The sequence below is a fragment of the Cebidichthys violaceus genome, unplaced genomic scaffold (assembly GCF_023349555.1).
Source record: "Cebidichthys violaceus isolate CVI_PGR_0920_01 unplaced genomic scaffold, fCebVio1.0.p SCAF_25, whole genome shotgun sequence".
Classification (NCBI taxonomy): Eukaryota; Metazoa; Chordata; class Actinopteri; order Perciformes; family Stichaeidae; genus Cebidichthys; species Cebidichthys violaceus.
In genome coordinates this window covers 5,510,016-5,522,491 of record NW_027176428.1, presented here as the reverse complement: position 1 = coordinate 5,522,491, position 12,476 = coordinate 5,510,016, and positions in this window count along the sequence as shown.

Below are 12,476 nucleotides of genomic sequence, written 5' to 3'. Positions count from 1 at the left end.
GGTGGTCAGAAGGAATTAAATAGAACGAGAGTTAAGAATGTAACTACGTCATCAGTAAATACCTCATTTTAAATTTTTCTGAAGCTATCACATTCATTTAGATCAGAGGTCTTCAACAGGGGGTCCGCGACCCCTAGGGGGTCCATGGAGGTACTGCAGGGGGTCTGCAAATTTTTTTATTTTTTTTACAAATTTAAATATCTTTAAATACACATTAACATGAATCTAACGAATGGATAAATGGAGGCAGAAGATGTTATCTTTCAGTCAGAAATGCACACATTCAGCGACACAAAGGAGCTCTCTCAAGCTGGGCACTGGTTCACTCACAGCGCAAGACTAGCCTGGACCTGTCCCTCCAAGCCTCCTGCACATAAAGAGGAGGACCTGCCCCTATCACTGCTGTGCCAATCACGAGGCCGCATGTTACATGCTGGCTCTGTCAGGTTCCCTGTGATTGACCAAGAGCCTATTTAGTCTCCAGCTGACTAAGATCACAGACACAAGGACTCACGCTGCAATATTATTTGAAAAGAAGATACCTTTGTAAAAAAAAAAAAATTTTTTAATTAAAAAACAACATTTACTTCACCCACAAATCCTTGTGCAATCATTTTTGCAAGATATTCCTGGCTAAAACACTGCAGCTCCTATCCACAACAGCCAACGACTGAGTCCAGTATATTATTATGCCGAGACATTGTTATGAGCGAAAATGGATTGTTTTGTAACTCCACCAAAAAACATGAATCTCCATTATTTTAATAGTTCAGTATTGTATGCAAGATAACAGGTATGTTTATACATGGCAGTGGCAGTAATAGGCCATCACTCGTTTTTTGTTTCCACATTGATGTTTAAAATAAAAACGTCAATTTGAGTAGCTTGATTATCATGCAATTGACAGACAATGTTGATATTGGCATTGGTATCAGTTGACAAGGTATGTTTCTAAATGGCAGTGTAACGGCCACCCTACTCACTGTACCTTGCACATGTTTAAAATAAAAACATGAATATATGAACCTGTGTATTATTTGAATAGCTTAGTATTGAATGCACAATAACAAGGTATGTTTATACATGGCACTAGGCCCAGTTTAATACAAAACACAATTGTATACAATATATATAGTAGGGGGTCCCTGCTCCATCTCTCTATCAGTTTGGGGGTCCTTGGCCTGAAAAAAGTTGAAGACCCCTGATTTAGAACATTGAGTTCAGTTTCCCTGGAACTACTTAGTAGTGGCCATTATCACAGCTAATCAGAATCAAGTATTCACCCAGACTATGGTATAGATATATTGATAGTATTGGGTGTGTTTTGGTTAAAAAGAGCTCTATCTATTTCAATTGAGGCGTCCCAGACGAGGGCAAATATCAACTAACAACTCTTCTGAAACTGTTGCATGATTACGAATAGCATTGCACTTGCTGTGAGAACATGTTTTAAGCCAGAAAAAAAAGATTTTTTTTAAATGTTCAAAACTTTTTTTTAAAAACACTTTGTATGCCCACACCATCGTCTGCCCACGTTATTCTACTTTTAGTGAGATATTTGAAAGTAAAGAATAAAGGTCTAATGACATACAGACATATGCTATTAATAATTTATCTGTGAAGTGAACATTTTGTGTTCCCCAATGACAATCAGTATTTTCCCTCTCAATGTTGAAACAGGAACTGTATAATTTTTTTATTTTTTACAATGATTCACACAATTTTAGTTTTGTAAGATATAAAAAAAAATGTAATGTGGATTATTGGCAAAGACTGAGTTGGCTGTTTACATACAAAACAAAATAGCCACTCTTGTATTGATTTTTTCATGTAACTTAAGGCAGAACAGCAAACAATCCTATTTCCCAAAAATGTTGAACTATTTTTTTGCGTTAGCCTGTTGGAAAACACTATGCCCTTTATCGGTGTAAACTAATGGTTTGAAGCATTTCTTTTCTGTCCATTCGGTGTACAACTTGTTTTGAAGTTTTACACACTAACACGTTTTTTCAAAGTATACTAAAAAACATATAGCATTACAACTTATTCTTTTGGTTTTGTGTTTCTGGAAAATGTAATAATGTCTATATTTTTGATGTCTGACATACAGTGGTTTCTTGCAGCCCCATGTGGGATGGCACACAAATAAAAGATAAGTTTGTGATGTTTCACAGATGGCATCATTTTGCCTCTCCTCAAAAAGGACTCACTGAGAGAGAAAACTAAATTCTATAAATATCCCATATTTGTTCTATTGTGTATGTAGTTAACAGTGAAGAAACTGACTATTAGATCTCAACCTCCTCTTTAAAGGTAGTCATTATATAATGGTGGGAACAATTGATGAGGAGTTGACATGTCTCAGTAGGCCACCATGGCATTAGCTTCTTAAGTGCATTCTGCTTTTGAAATAATTTAGTGCCGTTAACCCACTTTGTATAAGACTGCATAAGATGCTGGTCAATTGCCTCAACTACATTTGTGACAAAGTAATGGTTTAAAATGTTTCATTTTTGAATGCTGTTGATGGACACCACAAAGGAAGGAACACACTAAGCATAGCAACCTCTGTGATAGTAGCTGGCCAACAGCACTAAAGAACAGTAATGGTTCTAATTCCAATAAAGAGAAAATCCAAGGTCACACTGTGAACTTCCTCCCCATCAGAAGACTACAGAGACTGGCTGGGAGAGTGCATAATATCCTCACAGCTATTTTTACCCTCAAATTAAAATCTATGACATGTTGAAATGACTGCAGTGTGCAAGAGGGGTATTCAAAGCAGACACTAATGACGCTTATTAATGGCGTGAATGAAGTCTTGACAGGTCGTGTGTCATTCTGCAGGCAATGCTCCACTGGCATAATGGCTAATGTAAGTGGGGATAATTATATATATTATACCCTGTCTTATGGTATTTTGGCAGGAGTATGAGGAGCCAGGCAGTTAGAAAGGAGAGTGAAAGCGCTTGCTCTTTTGGAGACAGAGATGTGCATGTGTGTGTTTGTGTGAGCACACATGCATGTATGTATGTTCACCATCTTCAGCAGTGGTCCAGGGGATGAATAATAGTAAGACAACAGCACCAAACAGTGGTCGAACAAGACTTCTGCATAAAGAGACGTGCATCAGATAAGCAACATTCACACCATTTGTGTCCTGTATTTTATTCCAGGCAACAATGTGATGCTCAGAGACACTGAATACTGTGTGTTTGAGGGTACTGAATTAATTAAACAATAAATAAATAAATGAAACAAAGATGACTTTCTTTGACAGAACAAATGTGCGCGTTGGAAACGTGATTAGGTATGCACATGTGTGTGATGTATTGTGGTTTGCTTGCTTTGTCTGAGGCAGAGAGACAAGCAATCACCATTAAATCCATGTTAGAGGCCCTGAGCTGTCAGGGAAAGCCTCATAGATCAGAAGAGAGAATTAGGAAAGGCGAGATTAAAGAATGCTGTTGGTTAGAACGGAAACATTAAAAAGTAAAAATAAATAAAATAGAAAATAAAATCAAGAGTTATTATTATCATCACCATTATTGTATAATTATGAGTATGAGCCCTCTTTTCAAAATGAATAGGGAGATGTTTTTATTAAAAAATGATTTAAAGGCCTTTAAAAACAAAAACAAAAACAAGCTAGTTAAATGTAAATATCTTTTTACAGCTATGATTGTTAAACAAATACTGATACGGAGAGAATTTTAAAGAATTAGGAAAAGGGCAATATTGGGTGACTAAATTGAAATCATGAAATAAAAATCAATCATTTGTGCACTAGCTTTATTTAAATAAATAGACGATAAACATGATTAGTCTTATTACTGTTGCTACAACATTTTACAACCCTTTTTTCAGCTTCATGTGATGATTATGATGATGATGATCATTATTGTTCTTCACAGTATATCTTAGCACTAAATGTCACTATAATAGAGCAAGACTATCACATTCTTGCTTCAGTTCAATTGAGTTCAGTACAACTTTCTTCACCCCTATAGGGGCAAATGTATACAGCAGCTTGCCAACCAAGTCGGCACATACCGTTCAGTGGATGTGTGTGGAGAGCCAGGGACAGCTGCGAGGGGCCAGTGGGAGGTGGTAGTGGTGGGAGGGGGAAGGTTGCTGGCTGAGTGGATCTTGGTGGATCTCCCCTCTCTGTGATGTTGGCGGGAGAGAGTTGGCTAATTGGAGGCCCGGCGGTAAAAGCTGTTCATTAATGCCTCTGCCTCTTGGTCCCCCTGCTCAAACACCTTGCCTCATTTATCTCTGTATTTACCCACTCCCCCCAATTCCAACACAGGACCTTAGAACACACCAAAGGTTCAACGTGGACGAGAAGAAACGGAAGGGAAAAGGAGAGAACGAGAGGTGGGGAGGGGGAGAAAAAACAGGGAGAGAGGGAGAGAAAGGGTAACTTATGCTCAGTGGGAATTAACAAAGCACTTAGTAATTAAATCTAAATTGACATTCTGGTAATTAGCCTCTTGATTAGGAGCAATAACACAATTAGCCAACCAGTCTTTGCTAATTGTTAATTAGTATAAGCAAAGTTATTGTGTGTGTGGCAGAGGGAGGCATGTAAAAGAACAAATGTTAATCTGTCTCTCTTTCAACAGCCGCGTCCCCTTTCTTTTTTCTTGCTGCCTCTCTATTGAGCTAGCAGGCAGGTTCATTGCCTTTCTCTTCACTGAAGCTGCATTCAGAAGCAGCAGTCAGTAATTAGCTAAAAGTCTTATCGAGGATATCATCAGAGAGCAGGCTGAGCCGCGCTGGCACATCTCCATGTCTTTCTACCTTCGCCGAATCATTCCTCTTCCCCGCATGCATTCGGCGAGGTGTCATACAGAGGGTATTTGTTCTGAATAAAGATGTGATGTGGATTAAATACAATCATAAAAGGGGAAAAGAAGCCACGGTGCTGGAGATGAATCTTAAGGAGAGGTAATTCATCTAAAAGGTTTTAGTTTATGAGGCAGAGGAACAGAACACCTCATTAAAGCCAGGGAGAGGAGAGAGGACACAGGGAAATAGATGAAGGGACAGTAAAGATGTTCCAGGAAGTGGAATTTACATTGGCCACAGGTGAAACATGTGTTATTTTCAATTAAGATGGACTTAGCAGTACAATGAATTTCATTTACACAAACCCAAAGTAAGTGAAGGCTAATCAGCCAGTTGTTAAAAGATCGACAGAAACTGGGGAATATCATCTTTTTGATAAGTTCACCCTTTCATCGCTTCACTCATTCGTTCATCAATAAACACAGCAGTTGCACTTCAAAAGTAAATATGGCTGACCGTTAATCTTCTGTAACTTGGCAAAATGGTTGATACGCTGGTCAAGAGGGTGGAAGATACACACTGGTATCAGCAGCTTTGTAATCATTCACATACACAAAGACACACATCAGCACACATAAACCAACTTGTGCACTGATAACCCTTCCTGTGCTAGTGTGTGTGTGTGTGTGTGTGTGTGTGTGTGTGTGTGTGTGTGTGTGTGTGTGCGCACATGTGGATAGGAGCATGTAACCAGTTCCAGATTAGCTGGCCTCCCAACACAAATATTTGGCAGCAGGATGAGCTGTCTCAGGACGCACCAGAACATGAAATTAAGCAGGAGAGGTGGAGGTGCCAGCAAGAGCTACAGCAGCCCTGCTGAGAGGAGAGATGTACTGGGAGAAAGAGGTGGATGGGCAGCTGCTCAGCACCACCCAAAACTATGCTGCAGAGCATGAGAGATAAAAAAGAAAAAAAGGTGAAGAAGAAAAATTGGCTCTGCTTGCAGTAAATTTGGACATTTATACTCAATTTCCTGTAATGAAATTTGGAGATGAAAAATGCAAAAAGCGGGTGTGTGGGTAAGTGTGTGTGCGTAGGTGTTATGGGGTCTGCCTTGTACCAAGGCTCCTGCTGTGCCCCACCCACTGAGGCTCTAATTGGATCCTTATTACCAGGCCAGCCTCCATCCTAGGAATGATGGATTCATACCACGCAGAATTCCATTAATCATTCCTTATTCACAGTCCACTCTGAGGAGAGGGCAAATTCATTTCTTGTCCCGCTGAGCGGCCACCATAATGAATATTCATGAAAGGAAATTTGGGGTCAGGCCTAATAAGGGAGGTAATTTGTAATTTACGCTGTTCCCGCTCGGGTCTTGTTCGGCAGGTTAACCTATAGAACAGGCAGGCACATGCGGAACAGACTCCGGCACAGACACCCACACTTAAACATACTGTATTTTTACTCCGAACCTGCCGGGTGCCAGCAGGAGTCATGTACATACTAGTCTCAGTTTTTGAGTATTAACTGAATATTATAGCAATATTATGAGGAATTTATGCTTAATGTCACCCAAAAAAAGAGTGCCGATGTGCGCATCTTGTGGCTTTAAACGATAGATGTATTTGTTCTTCCAAAACTTCAAACACATGAGCTGAAAATGCTGATGAGTTGTATTTTTATTTCTAAAAAAAAAAGTGTCATGTGACCCCTTAAGGATCGAGGCCACACTTACCAAGTAGAACAAATTCAATCTAGCAAAAAATGTGATTTAGTGAGTATTACTACTACTACTACTACTGGAGCCCTGGAATAAAACAAAGAATGAAAAGTGGCCTTAATTTTTGCAAAATGGCAGATCATCTCTGCCTGACCAAATAAGCCCTGTAGACTGTTGAACACTCTGTGAAAAATCCCTTTTAAATAAAACAGCTGCTTTAAGAGAAGAATAACAACCGTCTTCGCTCTGCTTTCACATCACAGCACTTCACCCCCAAAAGCATTTTACTACTCCTGAAATTATGCCCACCTGGCATCACTTAAAGTCACTTAATTAATAATGTATCAATACATTTGAAGTGATTAAAATTCATGACCAGAAAGTGTTTTTAAAATAGTGCCCTTGTACCCTCAGGGTGTCCAATCAGTGCATTGCGTTCGTTAGATCAGGAAGGAATAATTAATTGTACCTGAATGTTTAGTGGGGTCAGGCAGTGGGGGCAGGATGCCTACAGCCCTGAGTGGGTATTTGTGTGTGTGTGTGTGTGTGTGTGTGTGTGTGTGTGTGTGTGTGTGTGTGTATGTGTTTTTGAGGAGGGAGGGTGTTAGTTATAAGCACCACAACACCTTTGTGTGGAGTCAGATCCAGTATGCAGAAAGCTAGGTTCACTCTATTCTACGTGTATTTATATTTATACCATAAACACACACACACACACACACACACACACACCTCTGGTAGCATCCTATAATTTTTTCTGCCACCCTGTCATCACCTTCTTGTCATATCTGCCCTTCCTCTTTGTCTCCATCATCAACCTCTGATGGAAAGGGGAACAGCCATTAAGTAACCATGATTTAGACGTGATGTCAAAGACCTGTCACTTACACACGCACACGCGACATGATTGACAGCTTAGAGGCTCCTCGCTTGGTCAGCATAGGGAGCACATGGAGCCACATACCATACATGCATACATGTACATAGAGATGGATAGTAACTAAGTCGATTTACTCTAGTATTATGTAAAATGTTGAAATACTGATTCTATCTTTAAGAATTGAAATTTTGTGCAATTTTGAACTTGTACAGCATTACATTTCAGAGGCAAATAATACCAACTATATTTATGTTAAAGGTGCATTTATATAATGATTTTACATCCAGAATGTGATCAGCGTAAAAATATTAGTCACTTAATTTGTACAGCACTTTGCATACAGCTCAAATCCGTTCAGAGAGAGAAGTATTCAGATGTTTTACTTGAGTAAAATTATTAATGTAAAAATGTAAAATTACTCTTTTACAGGTAAAAGCTCTGCATTCAAAATCTTAATTAAAAGTACAGTACAGTAAAAGTAAAAGTACTCATAATGCAAAATGGCCTCTTTCAGATTTTTTATCATAAATTAATATTATTGGAATATCAAGTAATTTAGCAACTATTTTCGTGTTATCAAGGTGGAGCTAATGTTTACAATTTTCTATATGTTGGGTAGTGCATATTTATATATCATGCGTTTTACAATCTTGATCTGCAAACTATAACTGTGAAATAAATGTAGTGGAGCAATATTTACCTCTAGGTTGTGGTGTGGTGGAAGTCAAGTAAAGTCCAAGTATGTGAAAATTATTTCTCAAGTACAGTACCTGAGTAAATTGAGCAAAAAGCAAAAGGAAACTTTAAAAATGGAAAAGTAATACACAATAAAAACAAAAATAAATTGTATGCATTTAATCAAAGCATCACCTGGATGGCTTGCAACATTAAAATGCTTATACATTAATTCATTAATAATTTAACTCTCTGAAAGGAAGCTTTCTGCATAATGAGTACTTTTACTTGTCATATATTAGGACATTTTAATGCTGATATTTTAATGTTTTCAAGACGTTTTCTTTAAATGCAATCTTTTTAAATTGTGGTGTTCCTATTTTACATTTGTAGACACAGATGCAAAGATGCAGACCAGGTACGGGGGAGTACTAACCTGTTTTTGAAAACTTTGAAACTTGAGCTGAACACTAAAGGGACCAGAGGGGTGATAAAGAAGCACCTCTGCAAAGAAAGACAAGTGTCATGGAAGGTCTAAATAAGGAACATGGTGTGTCTTGCCATAAAGGTGAGCAGACTGGTCTGTGTTTCTCCGTCCTCTCATGTATAATACATCTTTCTCTGTTTCACCCCAAGGTTCAGAAGCCCAGGGCCCTAGAGACCAACACAGTCTTTTAAAGATATGTGCTCACTTAATCACTGAAGAAAAGGGCCCCTAGAGCTAGCCTAATATTATAATTAATTAATTCAACCAAAGAGGGGTATTAAATTTCCTCCCTCTTAGGATATCAGCTGAATACATTGACCTTTGTGGAAATCGCCCTCTAATTCGAATGAGGTTTTCGAGCCGCTTACAGACTAAACTTGTTTCTTTTTCCCTTCTCCCGTCTTTTGGTTCTCTTTGTCCGTACGAGTTTGTGCAAGAGTCAGAAAGCTTCACATGCGAGGGTGAAGCTTGTGTGTAAAGGTGCAAGTTTTTCTCTATGCTGTTCCTCCATTTTGTGTCTTGTGATTTCTGCTTTGCTTTGTGTGCCTTTCCAAGATCATGCATGTGAGTGTGTTTCTGAGCATATGTAGGTGTGTGTGCACAAAAGTGCGTGCTAGTGATCCCTAGTTTTATCTCCCTGCTGTAACACAGAAAAGAACAGAAACTTTTCTTATTACCGGAAAGAGTGGTAGAATAGCAGGCAGCTAAGTCTCTGTCTATCTCTGTCTCTTTCTCAGCGGTGTAGCTGACTCCCCAGTGTACTCAGGGTCTTCAGTAACTCTGACTGAAGTTCAGAGGGGTTAGGTAGTATACTCAGGAGGAAGAGGGGAGACAAGAGGGGGGGGTGTTAAGCAGGATTGTAACGGTGGCAGTTTTAAAACAAAACTTTAAATCTCCACCTATGAGAGAGAGAGATAGAGAGAGAGAGGGAGGACAATGGCGTCATGTGGCGTGCCGTTATCTTCAGGTCTCTGAAAGGCAGGAGAAGAGAGGATGAGAATAAAAAGAAGCTTGAAGAAGGGCATAAATGTGATAACAGCTGTGGGCTGTATAATCTATGCTGCTTTTCAGGGAGGTACGGGAAAAAAAAGTCAAATCTTTGCGACCTTCAGATTTTAAGTTCAGTGAAACAGCTTCTCACTCATAACAACACCAAACGAAATGGAAGAGGATTTGCAAGATGGATGGATGAATGGATGAGTGGATGGCTGGGTGGATGGATTGGCTGATAGAGAAACAAACACAGCAAAAGAACAAATAGATGTCACAAGCTTAGGTTTGAATGAATCCTGTGCACCAGACCAATAGTTAGTCAGTAATCTTCATGTTTTTTTTGCTTGTCAAGGACGATGATATTGTCCATCATTTGAGGTCCCGCTCAAGATAAATTCTCAGTCTGAAAAAAACCCTGCAATGAAGACATGATGTGGGATTCATCACTCTCATAGCCACTCCATCAGCTGCCAGAGGAAAGAATGGAGTAGTTAACCTTCAAAATGTGACAAATTCTATGTCAGAGGCATTATTTATCTTAATACAGATAAGCTTAATTTAACACCCCTCCAACCAACCCATACAAATAAGAGATGTTAAGATATTTGTGTTCCATCTTTGATCATTCAAACAGCCGAACAACAGTTTGCCCATTATGTTCCCGGGCAGCCTGCCGGTGGAATTTAGAGAAGACACCATGTCTTAATTTTACAGAGGTTGCACCAGATGCTCTTTCTGTCAGTGGATGACATTCACTGCAATTCAAACAACATATTAATTTTCAGTGTTAAGAAATGTCAGTCAGGCCTTGTTGGGCTTCTATTTTAACTGTGTTGTGGACCACTAACTCCCCCTACTGGCCATCTACATGGAAAGCCTCTTTTACAGCATATGAGGAGAAATTACTGTAAGAATCCAGGATACATGGACTTAATTTTGGTACAAAATGTAATTTCATCAATAAAGAAGCGATGATGAAATTACTTCTTATTTATTTTTCATGATGTTGGGGGAAAATCTAAATTATAGCTTTTGCAAAATGTACTTTTTTTTTACACACTTTTTTACACAAAGTCAAAGACCCATTTTAGATTTTAAAGTGAACTTGCTGCAGTATGTGCATGTGCAATCAGTGACTCAGCTCACCACCACACACTTTTCTCAGCAACTTGCTTACTCTGTGTGGGCCACATCCAGTAAATCTCCATACAAGTCACTCCTCATCTCTCTTCTGCTTCTTCATCTGCTCCAGAGGAAAGTTAAAAGATAAAAGTTAGAATGAATGATAAAGACTCATACCACAGCCCACCACCACCACCATCACCCAGTTCTCACCTCTCCTGCGACTCATCTCTTTACCTCCACACACATGAAAAGACTGATTCTTCCACGCCACAGTTAATGGCGGGGACATTATTCATCTCTCCAGCCAATTTGAGATACTCTTCTTTCAGGAATAGTGGCACGAGGGGTTGAAGGGAGTCAGCGAGGAGTATTAAATATGTAGAGGAAGATGGACAAAGGTGCGGCAGAATAAAGAGGGGCAGGAGAGGTGGGAATGAAGAAGGACACGGGGTGTGTGGACACAGAGTTAAGACCAAGTCAGTTAGTGAGAGACTGTAAGGTAAAGAGAAAGGAAGGAGTTGTCGCCTTGACTGTGTGAAGGGTGTTTGTGAACTCTCAGTTTTGACCTTTCAAAGAGACAAAACCACTTGTACAATGCCTTGCTGCCTTTATTCAACCCTCAACTGAAATCCAATACAGATAAAAATCATAATACTTCTGAAATGGAAGGCCATCAACATACACTGTGTAGAACAACGGAAATAACTAAATCACTTTGGAAATAGATTGGAGGAATTGAGAATTTCAGAGGTGCCCCCAAAACTTTAGAAAAAGCTTCAATCGGCATTGCTGATGAATTATGGAGCTAAAATCAATGTTGTGTCATGGTGCCATCTTCCCTAGGCTTTTTGATAGTGGGCCATCAGGTCTTACAGGAGTATATATGCCTGCAAAAGCTATAAAAAGTGTCTCCAATCTCCATCCGTGTGGTAAAAGCCAGTATTTTTGGTGTGACTTCCAGTCTGCCTGTCAGCGAGAATGTACAGTGTGTGGCCTGAGCAGAAGAGATCATAAAGCAGACTGTGATTGACGGTATCTTAATGGAGGAGGACGGATCAATAAGTAATATCAGCAGGTTTTAATTCAAGGCAACACACATAAACCTTTACCAACTTCACAATGTCACTCAGTGTTCATAAAAGTTTTCTCCACATCCCCTCGGACAAAAAGAGATAAATCCATCAAAAAGTCGTCTCAGTTTTATAGTCCTACCTCCCTCCTCTCTTCTTTCCCTCCTTACACCCCCCCCCCTCATCTCCATTTTGATGTCTGTCTATTAGCAGAGGGTGAGGCCTTTCCTGCTCTCACATCCAGGGGCTAAATTAGCTCAATCAGCCCCCTTTCACCTCTCTTCCGTGGGCTTCAAGCTGAGTGACACACTGCTCCCCTGGGAGGGAGGGAGGACTCTCACACACACACACGCACGCACACGCGCACCCACACAAACCGAGCCCAGCGGCCAGAAGAAGACTATGGAAAGAGAGAGTGTTGCGGGGGCAGGTAGAGAGAGACGTTGAGGTGAGGAGGAGGAAGGATGAAAAGGAAGATTGGTTGGAGGAGAGAATGAAGCGTAATTTCTCCTCGTTCTGATAGAGGATCCATCCTCAGCTCTGAATGGAGCTCCTTGTTAAACACAGAAGAGAGAAACCTCAGTGATTATTTTACTTCTCCCTCTTCCTCACCCCTCTGTAGGGCACGCTGGAACTCAAGGTGCTGTGCCAAACCCACTTCAAGAGGCCCAACCTGCAGAAAAAGAGGTGATGAGTGTTTCTCAGTGTGTGTCCCCTCACGCCACAACC